The sequence below is a fragment of the Protopterus annectens genome, chromosome 2.part1 (genome assembly GCF_019279795.1).
Source record: "Protopterus annectens isolate FY-2018-M chromosome 2.part1, PAN1.0, whole genome shotgun sequence".
Lineage (NCBI taxonomy): Eukaryota > Metazoa > Chordata > Ceratodontiformes > Protopteridae > Protopterus > Protopterus annectens.
This window is the reverse complement of record NC_056729.1, coordinates 474197580-474218112: the sequence shown is the minus strand read 5'-3', so window position 1 is coordinate 474218112 and position 20533 is coordinate 474197580. Positions and strand designations below refer to the sequence as shown.

General features: G+C 37.2%; 1 long non-coding RNA gene across 1 annotated transcript in view; it reads right to left on the bottom strand.

The window, feature by feature from the left end:
- LOC122794111 overlaps window positions 1-20533 on the bottom strand; it is a 1891296-nt gene that overhangs the window by 1323807 nt on the left and 546956 nt on the right. Inside the window, exon 2 of the long non-coding RNA XR_006363615.1 lies at window positions 16107-16229. This is a non-coding gene — a long non-coding RNA (uncharacterized LOC122794111). The remainder of the gene's footprint in view (window positions 1-16106; window positions 16230-20533) is intronic.

Sequence of the window (20533 nt, the reverse complement as noted above, 5' to 3'; positions counted from 1 at the left end):
GTATCCTCCTCCTTCTCTGAGATCTTTCTCTGAGATCTTACAGCAGAATTTTACTCAAAGTGAGGGAATATGCATGTTGCAAGATTCAAACATGGAAGAGGTTAACTGTAAACCCAATAGATGTGCACTAAATGAGGAACCCCCCTATACTATGTAGTATTTTAATTTAAGCACACAGGTTATAGACAAATTGTCATTGAGACCAGGGAGAATAGTGGCATTGAGTCTCAATTGCCAACTTAACTCTTTGGCGTCAAGCACATCTTCCCAAGGTTCCCCCCTGAAATCCCTCTGAACACATTCTAGAATAAAAAAAAAAAAACAAAGATATTATCCTTGTTACTATTAATATGCCTAGCAAGGGCATTTTTCATATCTCCCTTCCTCATGTCTAGCCCATGTTCTTACAGGCGTTCCCTGAATTTTCGTTTTGTCTTTCCCACATAAAAATGTTCGCATCTTAGGCACTTGCCGAAATAAATGACCCCTGTCGTGTTACAAGTACAGTGGAACTTAGACCTGAAAACCGATGGGCCACTTGTTAGTACCAAGAAATCCAAGACACACTCCCTTGGGAAATATGTTGATACCATCCTAAAGAACTGTTTTGGAGCCTTTTGGACATATATGTAAAGATTCCTGGGACTTTTTAATGAAGATGAAAATGGTAGAATTTTCTGAAAATTGTGTTTTCATGACCATTGATGTGATAGAATTGTTCAATGTTATTCCCCATGAAGTGGGTTTAGAATGGTTCCATGACGTTCTTTGTGAATGCACTGTCCTTGACAATAACACAATTAATGTTTTGGCTTTTTGTATGGAAATGGTACTTAAGTATAATTTTGTGCATTTAGATGGACAGTATTTTAAACAAAGAAGAGGAGTAGCAATTGGGGCAGCATGCGCCCTCATCTTTGCTAATATTATTTTACTACAGTGGGAGAGGCATATTTTTGTTTCCACACTTTGGGGTAAAACCATGGAGTTTATATCTCTGTTTTTGGATGACATTTTTATTGCATGGGATAGAACAGTTGATGAAATTGAAGGGTTTATAGGTTTTTTAAATTCCTCTACCCCTTTTTTGAGGTTCACCCATCAATATAATCTGTTTTCCATAAATCATTTGGATGTTACCATCTCCAAGTATGTGGTTAACAAAAAATGGGTTAGTACTATATATCGTAAACCCACCTATTGCAACAGTATTTTACACATGGAAAGTAGTCAACCTTTCCATCAAAAAGCTGGGATTGTGAAGGGCCAATATATTTGTCTTGCCCGAATGGTCTCCAACTGGGATCAGTTTGTTAAGGAGTGTGAAAAGCTTGGTACCATGTTTCAATGTAGAGGGTATCCAGCTGGTTTAGTATCACAAGTAGTGAATGATATCAAAGACAGGAGGACTAAGGGGGATATTACTCCCCTTATTACACTGAAGGTGGTTCAAGTGGAGCTTGGACCTAGAAGAAACAATGGCATGGACTGGATGGATTTGGTGGGGGCATTTATTACCCAGTTTTGTAATGAGGCAGCTTCCATTAGGGAGATTATATATAAGTATTGGAACATTTTTCCATATTTAAAGAAATGTCCAGTGTGGTGGAGGACTCCAAATTGTTTTTAGGAGAGGCAAAACCCTTTAAAATTATTTTGAACATCCCACTATTGATTATGGGCCTAACTTCACAAACAAAAAATGGGGCACCTATAGGTGTGGCAACTCCCCACAATGTAAGATGGTGTTGGAAGGGGACCGGATAGAGATGAACCATCGGGTTTTCAGGTCTAAGTTCCGCTGTACTTGTAACATGACAGGGGTCACTTATTTGAGCAAGTGCCTAAGGTGCGAACATTTTTATGTGGGAAAGACGAAAAGAAAATTCAGGGAATGCCTGTATGAACATGGGCTGAACATGAGGAAGGGAGATATGAAAAATGCCCTTGCTAGGCATATTAATAATAACAAGGATCATGTCTTTGGTTTTTTTGTTCTTGAATGTGTTCAGAGGGATTTCAGGGGGGAACCTTGGGAAGATGTGCTTGAGGCCAAAGAGTTAAGTTGGCAATTGAGACTCAATGCCACTATTTCCCCCTGGTCTCAATGACAATTTGTCTATAACCTGTGTGCTTAAATTAAAATCCTACATAGTATAGGGGGGTTCCTCATTTAGTGCATATCTATTGGGTTTAGTGTTTCCTTGAAATGTTATACAAGTTTTTTTGTGTTCTTTGAACTGTATTTTTCATTTATTATTTGTTGGATGTTTAGCATTGTGTGTTACTTTAAATTTTTAATTGATGGGGGAGTTTCACTGGATAGGAGTTTATGGGGTGGATATTTATATGTGGTGCTGTGTGATGTTTAGTGATTCTGATGAAGTTTTATACGAAAGCGCTAAGTCCATGGTGTTTTGTGCAATATATTTTATTTATTCAATCTTCGGCGTTGTTTGGTTTGCCTTCCTGGATTGTGCTGCTGCCTGTCAGATTAATTTGAAATTGGTGTCCATGTTAATGAGACCTTTATACGTGCATTATTTGCTTTGTAAAGAAGTACTTTCTTTATTACTAAAATATGGTTAAATTCTGACTATGACAAAGTTCTGTGACTCGATTTATCTTTTTTGATCTTTACATAATTCTGTCAAAAATCCTTACAAAATAGTTAACTTCTTGTTATTCACTGCAGTTTTTTTTATAAAAGAACACAAAAATCTTGACTGAATTAATAATTTGTGTATGATTTAAGGTTTCAGTTGACATATGTATCAGTTGAAATGTTAGTAGCTTGAAAATATAGTTACTTGATGTAGCTGTTGTAACTTTAAAACATCTAACAGACAGGGTACCTGTTGCTGAATATACATACAAGTAAAGGCAATGAACAGAATTTCATAAAACTGGAAGTAGCGGAAACAACATGACTCTTTTTATGCATTACTTCCATCAGATCCTCTATAATGACTGAGAGAAGCATCATCTAAGGAGCCAAGAAGAATGTTTTGTACCCTGCCTCAATTCAACCCATGCAATGTTTTCTTTCTGCAGCTACATGAAAAGCATTGTAGTCCCTGTAGTAATGCAGATCATCTGTCACCCAGATGAGGGGTTTAGCCTAAAAAATTACCATCACTGCTATGAGCTAAACGAGGGTACAGAATGTCACTGGGGCTGCCTGTATGATGGTCTCCCTTAGGCAGCTCTGACTCTCACTGCAGAATGCACAGGATAGGGTAATGCATAAGCATGGCTGATAAGGCGAGGCATTGATGGTAGATACAGCCTGGTTTAGTACTGTTTTGCAATGGGGCTCTATTTCATTTCCCAGAGTGGTCTTTGAAATAAAAGAATGTTATTCCTTATTGGTAGTAGGAGTTTGAGCCACTGTATCAGTGGACCCATAATGACAATAAAAAAGTTTGCTTTTAGTTTACATAGGGAGGTAACTTCTAGCTGCACTTAGATTAGCACAAACTCAAAAGCCTAGTAATTCAGTTATCTCCTTACTTCTAAGCATATTATCCATTTATATGGGTAACACCCTTATTTTCTTTATTTTTCTACTGGACATGGAAGATGGAATACCTCAGATTCTGGATTGTGCTTTCAAATTTACCTGGTCTAAAAATGTTATTTAAATGTGAGGAAGTGCTACTAAAAAGCAACATAACATTTTAGAGATAGCTAATTAGAGACACTGTGTCAATATTACCAAGAGTTCACTGCTTCTGTTATGTTGATTTTAGGTTGTATTCCTTTGAGACTCTCACATGTATAAGGAAAGAGCAACATTTAGTTGGATTTCTTGTCATCTGAAAGTCCCATATTGAAATAGAAGGAGAAAAGAGAAACTGCTGAAACTAAGTTATGACTAGTCCCTTTTATATCTCACTTTTAACATCTGTATACGGCACTTTAATTTATGTTCATTTCTTAATGCCCTATATAGTATAACATGTATATAGTGATATTACCAAAGAAAAACAATAGGCCATATGTCTACTACTGTTAAACATTAAAATGTACAGGCATAACCATCACATAAAATCTCAGCTGGCAGAAAGAAACAGGTGGTACAGTCTATGTGGCTGTATCTGTTACTGCTGTATTTCCAGTAGCAGTACTCAATGGTCATGTCTGTTCTATGTTTTTTATTATAGTATTATAGTATTACAGTACAGTCTACCTCCTGCCTCTGTGTTATCTGTGTTCATATTTGTGTAGTGTGCTGCCTTTCAACTCCTGGTAGAAGACCTTTCTATTTTTCTCATCCTTTTATAACTCTTCCCCACAAAAGTGAATGTTATTGAATGTTCAGCCTAATTATATCACTCAGAAACTTGCATGTTGCTGTTATGTTCACCTTATTATATTGGACCTTCAGTAAGCAGACATTCAAAGTCAGCTAGGAAGGTCACAATCTCAGGACAAGATATGTAAGTAGCAAGTGCTGAGGAATATGGTACCAAAGTCACGGTCTAAAACTAAATGCAAAAAAGCACATTGTTGTCCCTTTTGGCAAAGAGGTAGCCCAGTGGTGCATGACTTAGGAACACAAGTTGATAGCAGTCTAAACTTTGATCACTATGTGTCCATAATGGTAGGAAAAGCCTTTTGCCTTGCATACCTCAAAATTAAGGGGATTACATCAAAGACCAAGGATGTTATAACTCCTCTGTACTCCACTATAATTAGACCACTAGTAGAGTACAACGCTCCCTTTTGCATGTACCTCACCAGACACCTGTAACAGCTGGAGAGACCACAGAGATTCCTGACCAAGAGAATTCAGGGACTCAAAAACATGACCTACATGGAAAGACTGAAAGCTCTGTCACTATACTCTGTGCCGTACAGGCTGCTGAGAGGTGTCCTGTGCCTGGCGTGCAGAGCAGTCTCTGATCCAGCCCTAATGGAAATGCTATATGTCCACAAATCAAATGGGACAAGTGTCACTCGGTCCAGAGATCGCAACCTAGCCTGTGACGTAAACAAAACGTGCTGGAGAGACATGTGTCTGCCAGAAACTGACACTACTCTGGAATAAACTCCCAATTCACATTAAGCAGAGCTCCTCAATGACCCTATTTAAGTGCAACATGGACAACTGGATAAGAGACTGTAAATTTACCACTGGGGTGGCACCTATGTCCCTCATGGACAGGGGCAGCTGGTGCTGACCAGAGCTTTACTCTGCAAACAATCAAACCATCTAGCAATGGTCAATTAGGGAACCACCCAACAATGGTCAATTAGGGAACACAGGTATTACATGGCTAGGCTTGTATAGGCCCTAGGGCCATTAGCCCAGTAATCTCCTATGAACCTAACTTAGCAATAATACATGTAAACAATGCAAAACAACTACAGAAAGTATAATGGACAGCGCAGTGGTGCAGCGGTAGTGTTGTTGCCTCACAGGAAGAGGGTCTCCGGTTCGATTCTCAGCCAGGGTGCTTTCTATTTGGAGTCTGCATGTCCTCCCTGCATTCATGTGGGTTTCCTCCGGGTGCTCCGGTTTCCTCCCATGTCACAAAGACATGCATCTTTAGCATTTCCCCCCGAGCGTCCACTAAAAATTGGCTTCTTTCCAAGTCAGACTTTCCCGGTAAGCAAATGTTAAATAAAAAATAAATAAAATACAGCAGCAGCAAAACAAAGAATACGTCAAAGATGACATTTGGTACTGTGCCACTTAAGTGCAGTTATAAAATGGCTTTCACGCTCCGTAAACTCATTGTGTGCTTATTCTCCCTGACATTCTGTGCAGCAGGATCTAATGATGTGTATCTTCAGACAGCACCTGTCATTTATGTCTTCATAACTTCAGAATTTCCTTCTGTTTCCCACAGAACAATTCTGATGGGCTGGATGACTTTCATTTCATCTCTGTATTGCCTTCTGGTGAAGGTCCTTCTCTATTACAGTTCCTGAAATGGATCTATGTATTCAGGTGAGAACATGAATTGTCAGTAAGATAAGCAATACAGACTCATGAAAGTATTGTGAAATAAGTACCAAGGATTTTGGTGACTTATTTGAAGTGGACAGTGCCAGAATGAAACTGGTTCAAAGAGTCAAAGTGTACACCTATCTGTATTCATGCATTATGCCCCAGAATAAGTTACATGCCAAACTAATCCAAGGACACTGCTGCATATGTTCCTGACACAGAGTACGCTAAAGTACAAAACAGTATTATGTGCACAATGCAAAACCTAGACGGCAAAGGTTAACCTACAAGTGATTAGTATCTAGTTGTAGTGGTGGCTGAGTGGTTAAGATGATGGACTAGAAATCCACTGGGGTCTCTCCATGCAGGTTTGAATCCTGCCAATTAAGATCTTGCTGGTTGTTGTCTCCACAGTCCAATATCCCTGATGTTATCTTTGGAGCTGGTATATTTAAGTAAAGGTGTGTGTTTCTGTGTTGGGGGGTTAAAGTCCCCCATATGGGGGAGCAAGGGCAACTCATGCAAAATTAATGGCATGTGATTTGCCCAGTTTAGTTATTTGAGGAGGTGGTTCTCAGTCTTTTGGGAATAAGTCTGCCTTTGGTAGGTTGGAAGCTGATGTATCATAGTGGATCCAGAGGCACAGTATAACTCAATTTTAGAGGTGTAACAAAGGCTGCTTCTAATTCAGCAGTAGGATTTATTAAACAAATAAAGATTTCCAAATACAGACAATATTATACAAACACAATAACTTCATAACACAAATGCAGTAATTATACATAGTTATGGAATTACTGTAGTAAAGCAGGGGAAGTGGAGTACCAGGAAGAAGTTAACTAACAGTAATAAGTTAAACTTTGGTAATCATTTGTTTACATTAAAGGTAATGTCTAATGCTGTTTTTCATTTGTTTTTCCTTTGTATTTTTCTGCAAACATAGTTGCATTTTTGGTTCTTACAGTATAAATAGGACCTGAGTACAAAAAAAGGCACCGATCTTCCAGTTCATCAGGTCGTAAATTAAGAAATAAATGAGTAATGGCACTGGACCGCAAAGTTAGAGATAAAGGCTTAAATCTCATCAGATTAATAAATTCAAAGAAATAAAATACTATCCCAGCATGGAATGGACACAGTGCAAAGAAACTAATCCTGGATGCGGCACAAGTCCATCACAGGGTACACACACACACACACACACACACACACAGAGACAGAGACACACACACACACACACACACACACACACACACACACACACACACAGACAGAGACACACACACACACACACACACATTCTCATTTGCACGTACACACACATTTATATTAATGGGCAAGTTGGAGGATTACTAGTTGACCTGTATCACATCTTTGGCATGTGGAAAGAAACCAGAGGACCTGGCAAAATGTAAAAAAAAAAATATGAATACAGAGACGACCTGTAGACTTTGCAAAGAAGGTGTATTAGCCAAGAACTGAACTAGAGAACTAGAAATCCAACAATGTGAGGAAGCAATGCTAATCAATGGGGTACTGTGATGCCCTCCTTCAGAACCACATGCACATATTGAATCGTAAGCCAATTAAGTAAACTGACTGTGGAGCATAATCGTGCCCTAAAATGGACTTGCAGTCTCAATGGGAAAACCTGCACGACAAAATTAAATAAGTGAAACTTCTATAAGACCACGTTTTTTGCAGATATGTTATGATAGAAAGTTTTCAAATTCACGATATTACCATAAATTGTCCTATCAATTTACAGCAGCAGCTCTGCTGGTAATCACTCCCAAAATAAACTGATATATTTTTCATGAAGTCCTACTGATGCTGCATCCAGTTCAGATCACCCTTCAATGCAACAGGGTTTGCTTTAATCCTGTTTTGTACCACAAAATATAGTTTTGTAAGTATTACACTCATCAGATAGATCAGCACTCTTCCTTATTATTAATAAAACCTTTTTATAAAACGCACAAATGACATTTTGCATCAGCCATTCAGTTTCTTCATCTTCCATAGTAATTAATCATTAAATGGTTTTATCTATATAAGTTAGAAAACATATAAGTCAGAAAACACCTAGTATTATAGAAGCTGTATGTTTTCTCGTATTGACAAAATGTGCGTATGTTCATCCGAGGGATGGCTGCTGAAGATCAGTAGGTAGAAATGGTTAAAATGTGGAAACTGTATGTTCATGTGTTGTTAGTTGGCTTACTAGAGAGCCTTTTCACCAGTCAATTTTCAATAAATCAGCTGTGCAGTTTAGCAAAACCCACTCCATCGTATGAAAAAACTCATTGAAAAAACAAAAATTAAACAGTGTTTTCTGCTGGGTGCTGCTGGGGGCACCTTCACATGGGGAGCTATGCCCACACCCCCACTACTTTAAATATACCAAGCAAATTAACACAACAATGGGGGAAAAGGCAAATTCCCTTATCCCACTGCGTGCAGTCTAACGCAGAACACCCACATTAGTGCAAACCATTAGCAGTTTAAGTGAATCAAACAGAAACATTGATGTATACTACTACAAGCAAAAGAGCTGCATATGGTTGAACAATGCCATATACCAATGCAGTAAACTTCAATGTGATACAGCAAACAGTTCCACCATGTGCATCTCAACCATCTGAATGGCGAGATCTGTGACATTGTTAATGTACAAGCGACACTGGTTAAAGCATGTTTTTATGGTAGTAAATGTTGGATGTCAGCAGAAAGGGGTGTAGGGACAGACATATTGGGCCACCACACAATATTACAATAGACAAACATAAAATATAATAAAAGTAACAGAAGTGGCATACTGCTGCTGTAGGTAACTTGGAGGACAATGTTACATATGCAGTGAGGGAATGGTTACTGGAAGGTGCCCTTGATGCCTTGATTATGCTCACTGCTGTCTATAATGCTCTGTATGGTGCTGGCATAGATGCAAAATTACCTTTTGAGATTCAACTACCCAATGCCTTTGAGCAATTCAAACTAATGTAACTCAACATTATTTTTCTTAGCATTTAAAATAACACTTAGTGAATTTGCCCTTAGTTCTTATTCACTTTCAGCGGTTTGCCTGTCACTTACCACACTGACATATCACTTGCAAATTACAGCAATTCTTTATACATTTCCAAAAAGAGTTTACATTCAATGCATAGGCGAAGTTTTCCTTCAGCATTTAGACTAGTTTAGTATTTGTATTCATCATCCATTTTCATAATAAAAGTATGCTGGACACATTTTCTCAGAATACCAAAAGCCTTCACGCTTATGAGATAACATTTATTTAGTGAAAGCAACCTCTTAACTCTGGCTGTTTACAGCATGTTGACATCGCACTAATAAGTTGAACATTTTTCAAATCATCTGCAGTTCTAAGACTGGCATTAACAAATGTCTGTTACCCATTCCCACATGACATTGTGAAATACTTTATTAGTACAGCATGTCCAAGACGGTGTCAGCTGAACAAGTTTTGGTTCCGTGCCAAAATTCAGTACTTCGCCCCAAGGATTAGTTTTCCTTATCGTCTTCATCCTCCTATACCATGGAAATAAATCAATATTTGCAAGAAAAGCGTTGGGCAGCCTTTATTAATTTTAAATGCATTAATATAGGAAGGCACTAGAAATCTTAGACAAGTAAAGAAATATTTCAGGTTGTTGACCTGTTTCATGTATATTTTCTGCATATTCATAGTTGTATTTTGCTTTCTTATTTTGTAAAGACACCATGCTAAAAACTAGTGGGAAATCATATTTTCAAGGTACTAGGTATGAAGGTAGAATCCAAAGCAGACTTTAAAAGGATTATCAGAGCAGACAAAAGGCAGCAATTTGACAGAGGAATGAACAATTCATGTAGCACATAAAATCATTATTTGTATGAGTAGGTGGTAAACAGGTCACATGTTTTGCCCCACAGGGTGCATGTGTAATCAACTATGGCAGCAGCCAAGCAAGCCTCAGACAGCTACTGAAAAAAGGACTACTAGAATGGAAGTTAGAATAACTTGATGATAGAGGAACTGTTTATAGGCTAACTATAAAAAATAGAGCTGGCAAGTGCAGGTAAGGTACTGTGACAGGTATGAAGTCTCAAAGCTGCTTTAAAATTGATTAAATAAATATGTAAATATATAGTGTAAGGTACTAATTCCAAAATATAAGAGTTTAACTAAGTAAAGTAATGAATAAATAAATAAATAAATAAACACAAAATAAATGAATCGAGCAGTGTTGATGCCCTTTAGTGCTGAGCTATCAGCTATGATGATATTCCTCCTTAATGCCTCATACTAGTTTTGGCATACATGTTTATTCATAAACCAGTATTATACCCATCAGTAGGAATACCCAACCTAACAAAAAGGAGTCCAACCAGTTCCCTGAATTAAATATACACATTTTATTTTTGAAGTGTCTCTTTCTGATATCAATGCTCTAGAAGGAATTACTTGGATAAATTGTATGTGCTCAGAGATACTAATATTTGTACTAATAAATAAGTGCCAGAAAATGCACATTAAATATAAGTGCTTCTACCTGACTAACATGACTCGTCCAGCTGAGTTTCCTCCTAATGTTATGTAATGACTATTAGAAGGTTTGTGGATATAAAAAAATATCAAAGCCACACAAATAATTCCGGCATTTTAGACTCCATGCAAAGTTAGAGAAATATTCCACTGAACTTAAATGAATTGTTTAGCATGGGAAAGTAGTGAATGCATACAGGCTCTGATCATAGTGTAAATAACAAAAGCTTATAATTAAATGAAGCATTTAACTGCCTTCAGTGAACTGGTCTATTAGAAACACAAAACATGCATATGGTATTCATCAGGCTAAGAAGATGATACTGTATGGTGTGCATATAACAAATACATGTCTAAATTCTTTGTTAAAGCAGTCTAAAACTCAAAAACTGACTAAAAGACTGACCCCAAATGGTATGTGGCATACCGGTCTTAAAACTTAGTAAAACTGGCCAATGGATGCTATGGACTGCTCACTATATGCTGATTTTCACTGGTATAAAAAAGACTGCTATGCTGTATGTTTATGGGTAGTTGCTAGACATCAATGCATAAGCACCTGAAAAATAAAAGGAAACATCACCCATAACATATCAAACACAAGATGTTATTAATTAAAAGTTAAGTGCTTTTTTCTATCAGTCTTTACAGGACTTCATCAGAACTTTCATGCGACATGTTCTACTACCGTAAATAACACTTGTTGTGTAATTACATGATATAATGTGTCAGTTAAAAAACAAATCACTCAAAAAATGTATACACACACACACACACACACACACACACACACACACACATATATATATATATATATATATATATATATATATATATATATATATATATAGTAAAATCCCATGCTACAGATACAGTATTGAAATAATAACAAAGAACATAATACAGCTAAAAATAAGAAAACATAAAATCATAAAAACTTATAATTTAGCTACCTGAAGTTTCAAAACACTGCTAATATGGACACGGTCATGCAGGCCTGGGACCTACATTGCCTTTAAGAACAGCTGCCGAAGCAGTTTCCTGTATTCCAATCCTACCTCCCCGTTACCTTCTCTAACATGATTGTATATTTTCCAGTGCATACAATTATTCTTTTTTAATTCTTTCATATTCTTGAATGCCTGTACAGTGCATTATGTATATCTCTCCACTTAACAGAATACATAATGACCGTGACTGTAAAGGATAAAACAATGCAAATGATGCTCATGAGGTCTGTATAATGGAGCCTTTCTTCCCAGGCCTCCACTGAAAAAGGGCACTGTTCAGTCGGACTATGCTGATAAACAAATGCCAATAACTAACTTACTAAATAAATACATGATGTTCATAAATTCTGATTTTGCCTACATAAAAGTCGGCATGCAATGCAAACCACATCCTCTGGTGTTACAAGTTCCCATTACAACAAATAACTTTAGGTCAGAAACATCATCATAAATACTTCTACACTTAGAGCATGGCCAGCATTGTCACGTGAAAATTCTAATTTTCAAAAATGAAGCACTTCAATCCATTCTACACTCAGCACAGGGTTCATAGGGGAATACTGGGCAATCAGTCTGCAGACTATTAAATGACTAGCCTTATTATAATCAATCCCCAACACCTACTATGACATACCCCAACCCCCTTAAGTAATGCTTGGCATAAAGCCAGAATGTAACCCCTGACAATTCACAGCAACACTCTCTCGGCTGGTGAATTATCTGATCACACCAGCACAAACTTTTAGCACCACTAGCAATGTTGCAGTCTATCTACCAAAAGTCATTTCATAGCATTCATCAGCACACAATACAAAATCACTCTGGCTTGTCAACCAGTTCTTATGTCAAAACAAACGAAAACACAACTAGAACATCATATATACAACAGCAACATCTCAAAGTACTTTATAAGGAAAATAATACACTTAAATCCATCATGACACAGGTAATGAAGACATTGGCCCATGAACCTTGGCATGACTAATAGGAAGCATTATCGGTGGTGCAGTGGTTAGCATTGCTGCCTCACAGCAAGAGGTTCTCCGGTTCGATTCTCGGCTGGGGTGTCTTCTGTGTGGAGTCTGCATGTCCTCCCTGTGGTCGCGTGGGTTTCCTCCGGGTGCTCCGGTTTCCTCCCACATCTCAAAAGACATGCAGTAGTTGAATTGGACACTCTAAATTGGCCCTAGGTGTGAGTGTGTGCCTTCTGTGGAAGGTTGGGCACCGAGCTGGCAACTTGACACTGTAAAACTCCACTGCCAATCGTGAGCGGACAGATGATCCGCTGTGGCAACCTCTAACCGGGTAAAGCCGAAAGAAGAAGAAGAAGAAGATCCAGGCAATGAAAAGTATCTGCATTGCAGTGCAGGTAACCTCTGTAACAAGGCTGCAAATCATTTTCAAGCTTGGATAGTAACATTAAATCGCCAAGTACTCCTTATATCTGAAACATATTTGAGGTTGTGTACAAAGCATGCCAAACTTAATATTCCAGTTTCCTCCCACTTTCGAAAGACATGCGCCTGGAGTGTTTCTCCCGAGACCCCTTAAGAAAATGGGCTCTGTCCCAGTCGAACTTTCCCGGTAAACAAATAATAAATAAATAAATACCAAACAATACCGTATATCATCAGGATCAAGAACAGAGCACCAGTTCTCATTATTTTCATTGTAAAAGCTTACATTCACACAACTCATCTTCCAGAAGCCACACCTCTCGGTGTTGGCTGCTTATTTAACTGAAACCTGACATTGTCTAAAATATCTGCACTGTACCCTATTGTGGTATGAAGAACAAAAAAAAGGAGGTGCTCTAGTAGGGGACTTTAAAATACCATATCAGAAACTATCAAGCAGCAATAGCATTAATGATTGCAAATCTCAGACCTACTCACAACAGGTTAACCGACCCATAAGACTGGACTATAAAATAGCAGCAGATAACATAATAAAGACTACACTCTAACAAGGTATCCACATCGCTTCAGGTGTACTGATACACTGACAAACCTTTTCAGTGACTCCCTACTTATGTATGCTTCTTAGAAACGTCTCACTTCCTACCTTCACCATTATCAATATGTAAAGAACTTGAAGACTTTGCCATTAAAAGCTGTGAGAAGGGAATGCAATTTCATAGTCTGGACAAAATTGTCACACCTTTCAACTGTAAGTGAAACAGTTCAGTATTACAGCAGAATTCAGATTAGCTGAATGAATGAGTACACAGCTAGCAGAATGATGACATCCAATTCAGACAATGTACTTTGAATAAACAGTGTATTTAGAAGTATATGGTAGAAAGAGGAGCGATGGGGAGAACATCAAGGACAGCAGGGTGGAACTCCGCAAAAATCTATACATTTTCATCAAAAAACAAAGTGCCAAATTTGACTAGCAAACCAGATACACTGTTTCACTCTGTAGGATAAAAATGTAAACAATGCATAAGAGTTCCAGAATGGTATGAAATGCATCTTATGAAAGGACTGCTGCTGCTGCAATAATCTTTTTTGTCTCAGGTCACCAATTTTAGGACTACTTCTCTAAGTAAGGCTATTCCAAAGATGCAGGACCCTAGAACGACATCCGAAATACCTGACAGGGCTGGAATCTCCTTTAAAACTGCTGCAGTCACAAGTACAACAACTGTTAGCAAGGGTGAGAACACATGCGTCTGTCTCTAATACCAACCTGTCACCTGCCTATATAACCAAACCATACCAACCGTGGGTAAATCCAGCATTACACACACCCAGGCGTGGGTTATTGCTTAATTATCCAAGTTATGGAAGCAGTAGAAGTAGAATTATTCCAATATCAAATGGAAGAGAAGAAGGCCAGAATTAAAAACACAGGTGTATTACTATCCTAAATCCACTTGAAAAAGTAGTACATTAAGACGTCCTGCAGTACCTGGAACAGCATCATACCTGTAATAGCTTGACTAATAACAAATAATGCTAACAGTACGTATTCTGCTGTGACACAGTAGGATGGAACAATATATTATCGCAGATATAACATGCGGTTAGAGCACAATAAAAGATTGGTCACTGTTCTTGTGTGACTTACTGTATATATCTTACTGGTGGAACAAAAGCCATCACATAATTACCCTTCATTTCAACTTTTCAAAGGCTTTCAACACAGTAAGTTATATTCTACCAATTAGCTGCCTAAATGAAACTGGCCTTTGCCGTGGTTCTGTAATCTAGTTTCATAGCTATTTGTAGCAATGTATAGTGGTTTAGCAAAAATGCCTTCTCGTTGCCTTAAGTCATAACAGGTGGCATAGTACAAGGGCTCATTTTAGACCATTCCTAATCTCTGTTTTCACAAATAAAGATGTCAACACACACAGAGGGCGTTTTTGCTACTCTACAAAAATGATTTAACCCTGATGTTTACCTCAGGCAATATGAATAACATGATTAAAAAATTACAGTCAAGCACTGGACTTGCTTTCCAGCTAGATGAACTGCAGCATCCCCATAACAGACTAGAAATTATGGTACTTACATATTATTGCAACCAGATGTTGTCGCTTGCCAATGTGATAAACCTGAACTGTTACGAGGGCATGAAACACTGAAAGAGGCTACTCAAAGTCCTTATTGTTGAGGAAAACCGTTGCATTACTTTCAGGAAGAGAGGAATTGGAATAAATCCTCTTCCTGATTTGCGTGCGTTACAGACAGATGCTTTCATTGTCATGGCTGCTATGGAAAGCATGCGAAATGCAGGAAACAGCTGTAGCTCATCGTAATCCCATTCATGTCTTCTTTCTTAATAATACATGATGTCTGTGAACTGTAACCCACACAAGATAGGGACACAATTTTTACAAAGGGTCTAACAGCTGCTTTGAAATTACTACAAATTAGTTATTAAGAAAACGCACACCAGAAGACATGAATGGGCTTACGATGAGCTACAGTTGTTTCTTGCATTTCGCATGTAACGGTTTATGTTTCTTTTATTTTTTAACATGTCTGTGTCCCCAGTCCCTTTGACGCATCTAGGCACATGTTAACTTCTGCAGTGCCCACATTTCTGTCTCGTATTTTTAAAGTAGTCACAGCTATGATTCCCAAATGAATGTATGACCATCACTTGACAGCACTTGCTGGCACAAAGAAGGAACGTTCAGCAGGCAGACTTGCAGGAAGCAACATGGAGCCAGTAAACACCATGAAGAAACAAAAACAGTATGTTTTGTAAATTGTATTGATAGCAGTCCAGAAAACAATCTGTACTCGTAAAGAAAACACACTACATTACATTTTAACAACATTAACGGACATTTTTCATGACTGAAAACCAGTGGCTATTGCCGTGAAAATCTGGTTGCGATAATACGTAAGTACTGAAATTATATATAAAAGTAAAATAAGAGTAGAGCCAAGATGGCTGACTAATACATTCACTGTAAAGAGCTCTGGCGAAAACTCCTAAACTACAAGAAAATCTCAACTTCTGATAATCCTTTCTTCTACAACAATTTCAACTTGTATCCTACAGACTTATCAAATATTTCTGGAGAAATGTAGTATTTTTCCTGTCAGAAATGTATTCAGTGCTTTACCTTTTGGAAGTGAAGTTACGAGCTCTTCAAAGTTATCCCATTCAGATGCACTTCTGAAGAAAAACGTCCAGCAAATGATGTCTTTTACACAGGAACTCTCATTAGAAAGAAAATCTGGATAACCTGCAGGATAACAGAAACAAATAGAACTGGTGAAGGAAATGATACAAAAACAAAACTCTAAAATACAAGACATTGAATCAGCGTTAACAGACATCAATGGCAGACTAAAGAAAGATGAAATTCATTTAGAATTCCAGTTAAAACAAAACAACTGGTTAATAAATTACTTACAGGAATTCAAAAAACATGAAGGAAGATGCAACATAAGGGTCTTTGGGCTTCCAGAAAAGACTGAAAAAGAGAACACAGTAACTTTTCTATCCACTTGGATACTTAAATTCCTGGATCTACATGAAATTTTTAAAATTTTTGTATTGAGACAGCCCATTATTCTATCGGTAAACCACCTTCAGTAAATTCTCAATCTCTACCTAGGTATTGTAATAAAATTCATGACTTAACAAGGATCTGATTTTGAGGTCAGCCTGGACTAAATTATCACTGAGTTTGGTCATAACTATAGGAGGTTTGATAATAATTATGCAACAAGTACACTAGGGAAAAGAAAAACATTTGGCCTCCAATAAAACTATTAAAATAATGCCATGTACAATATTACTACATACTGTGGCAAGCCATGTTGATCTACACAGCTGATTAATTTCATGAATCACCTACTATGTAGACGCCTTCCTGGAGGTGGTTATGGGGATAATGCAAATGGATAATTAGCATAAGCCTCTCCACTGGACAGCCTCATTAGCCTGGCCATGGGACCAGCCCTATGCAGTGCTGCATGTCATTGTACCAGAAAAAAAATGCAGAACCATGTTAGGGCATTACCTGAGTAGCAAATGGGTACTGTGATATGCACAAGAAGGTGTGCACATTGTGAAACCTTTGTGACTTCCCCAATCAGGTCTCTTTACATCCTGCCTAATGCAATGATCAGCATTAGAAATATCTGTCCAGATGACCAGACAAGTTTCAAAAGGATGATTCTCTTTTTGATATCCTACAATGTATGTTTCACTGATGTACAATATGGTCACAACAGAAAAGATGTAATAATTCTGTACTCAGATATTAATAATTTTTTTTACATGAACTCCACAAACAACTTGCTGAAGATTGGATTTTGAATAATACACTAAGATGTCTGTTATTATATATTCCATCTTTGTTTGGGAAGAATTATATAGCACATCATAGCCTGTCTGAGAGCTCATTTACATATAAATTAGTACATGTTTACTACTGAAATCTCACAGTAGATCGCTTACTCATCTTTAATTAAGCTTTGTTTATGTATAAAAGATGGGACAAATTGGAAGAAACAGAGTAGCTTGTCTGGGTGTACCAAGATAAATTAGGAATCTTCTTGATTTCATGTATAAAAATGTTCTATTTGTATGTATGTGACCAAGGATAAATATATTAATATAACTTATACAGACAAAAAACTGGAAAATAATTCAGCATGGATGATCTACTTGACAATCTACTTTTTTTCCATCCAATCACTTTCAGAGTAAAAAAAAAATTAGTATAAATGATTACATTTAAAAAGGAAATGGTGATACTCCTAACACTGTTGTGTCTTTCAGCTTTTCCCGGTTAGGGGTCGTAACCAGGAACTCTCGTCCGCTAATGGCTAATGATTTTTTACGAATTTTTGGTACGGCCTGCACAACAACCTTCAATGACAACCTTCAATTTCACACATCACCCCACACACATGTCACCTCACAGAGAATCGCTAATCGATCGATACAGACGGGGCGCAAAACGCCAGGACAAGCCGCCCGCACCCAGGCACCGGTGATACTCTATACTCCCACTCTAATATAAATGTTAAATACTAAAAAAAGAAAGAAAAGAAGAAAAAAAAGATGAAATCAAAAAAAATTAAAAAACCAAAAAAAAAATAAAAAATAATAAACAAAAGAAAAAAGATGATAAAAAAAAAAAAACAAAATCTCAAAATCGTTTGCCTAATTAATCATTTAAATTTATTTTATATTTATTATTTTTTTTGGTTTGTTTTCTGGTAATACCCATTTCATTGGGTCTGTATTAGAGACTTGAAAAACTTTTCTTCTTCAAAAACAACAACAACAAAAACACTAAACCACGAACACACACATCTGCAAAATGGCCACATCTGCAAATTTAAAAAACACAAACTGCAAACAAACAAATCAAAATTCACAATCCAAAGTCACCACACCACCCCACCTACCACCCTACCCAAATCGATCGCTCTCCAATGCTCCAATGTTGGGAAAAACTGTGAAAACTGAACTGAATTTTTTTAAAAAAAAGGAAAAAATTTTTTCCATTCAACATATTAGTTTTTTTTTTTTTTTTTTTTGTTTTATTATGCGTTTGAAGAAAGTCTCTTTCGAAAGCGCTAAATAAAGTCTATTTCAAGTGGAGGCTGGGGAGAAAGGAGAAAGCTTCATACATTCCATCATACTATCAAGTTACAGTTAGATAAGATGAGATTATCTTTTTATTTTATTTATATTATTATACATTTATACATTTATACATTTTTTAATTTTTTACAGTGATACAAAGCCCAGAGAGCAAGCACCTAACGGACAATTGATTATTATGTAGCAAAGGCAGTTGTGTTGTAAGTTCATTGTCATGATTCAGTGAGAGAGTGAGAGTATTCTAAGAGTATTTGAATTGTATGGTATGTATAATGAGCTGATGAGCATGTGCATGAGGGTGTGCAGGACGAGCATTGTTTAAGCAGGATTTAAGTTTAAGTTTTGGTTTAAACTATTGAGTTTTTTTGTGTGCTGCAGTTAGTTGTGAATATGTCAGGAAGTTGTGCAGTTCAAGCCAGTTTAATTGCTTTAAGCTATGACAATAGAGGGTCCTATGAGGGAGATTGGTGGCAAATTTAGCTATTTTATTGTAGCAGAAGGCAAGTTTCTTTCTTTGAATATTAAGCTTGTCAGGATAGGATAAGAGAGCTGGCAATAAGAAGGTGGTGGCTAGAGTTTTTCTTGCAATATCTGTAGGAAATCTATTAATCCTATAAAGGCAGCCAAGTTTCTGGTGTGAAGATTTAATGGTGTGCAATATATGGTGGTCATATTTGAAACTGTCATCTATTATAACACCTAGATTTTTATTGTGAGTTACAGTTTCAATGACAGTATTATTTAATTTGCTGACTTTATGATAAAAGAGTGCTTTTGATTTTGGCAACTTTTTAAAGTAAAAAGCATTAACTTAGTTTTCTTGGGGCTGAGTAGGAGGTTTTATTCTTTTAGACAGGTTTCTAAAGTGGAGAAAGATTTTTGGGTTATATCTTGGAGCTTATTTATTTTCAGGCTGCACATATTAATGTTTTAATGTTGATTTGACTGCATAGTGAACTAAACTAGCATGGCGAGTAGAAGTGTGGAGGTTATTAATAAATATATTAAATAGGAGAGGACCCAGGATAGCCCTGAGGGACACCTGTAGGAACTGGTTGAATGGATGAGTAGGTTTGTTGCCATTTTATGGCTTGATGCCTTCCGGACGGGCAACTAAGAAACAACAAGGAGTACTGTGAAAGTCATACTGAGGAGAGTTGAATAAGCAGTTGCAGATGTGAGACAGTATTAAATGCCTTTGACATGTCTAAGAACATGGTGGACATAACCAGACCAGTTTTTCTATGTTGATTTATTACATTGATAAAATGTAGTAGAGATGTAGTGGTGCTGTACTGGGGTCTAAGGCCATGTTGTGTTTCTGATAGCAGGTTATTTGAAGTTAGATATTTCATCAAATGCATATGGATGCATTTCTCTAATATTTTGGAGAGAAGAGAGATAATCGCTATTGGTCTGTAGTTATTAAACTCTGTACATGTGCTGCCTTTTGCAGCAGTATGATGTAGGATTTTTCCAGAGTGATGGGACGTATCATTCTACTATGGACTTATCAATTAGTATAGACACAGGGAAGGCTATGACTTCTGTGGCCATTTTTAGGTAGTCTGACAGTAGTTGGCCTATTGCTAAGGAAGTAGTTTTTAGTTCTAAGGAGCAACTTCATTATTAGTGAGGTGGGCAATGTGCTAAAAGAGTGTGGGTGGTTTTGGTTGGACAAGAGTAGAGAGAGGGGGTCAGGTGCATTCCTAAGTGAGATAAAATTGGTTGTATAAAGTAGGAATTAAACTGTGTGGGGAAAGGGTTTATTGTACTGTCTGTTTTTGGAGAGGGAGTGGTGGTCTTGCCAGGGTGGATTAGTTTTATTTAGTGATTACCAAAAAAAGTTTTGCATTGCTTTGATGTTTATCTTACAGGTTGGCATAGTATGTTTGCTTGTCCTGTTTGACATGGAGTTTTGCA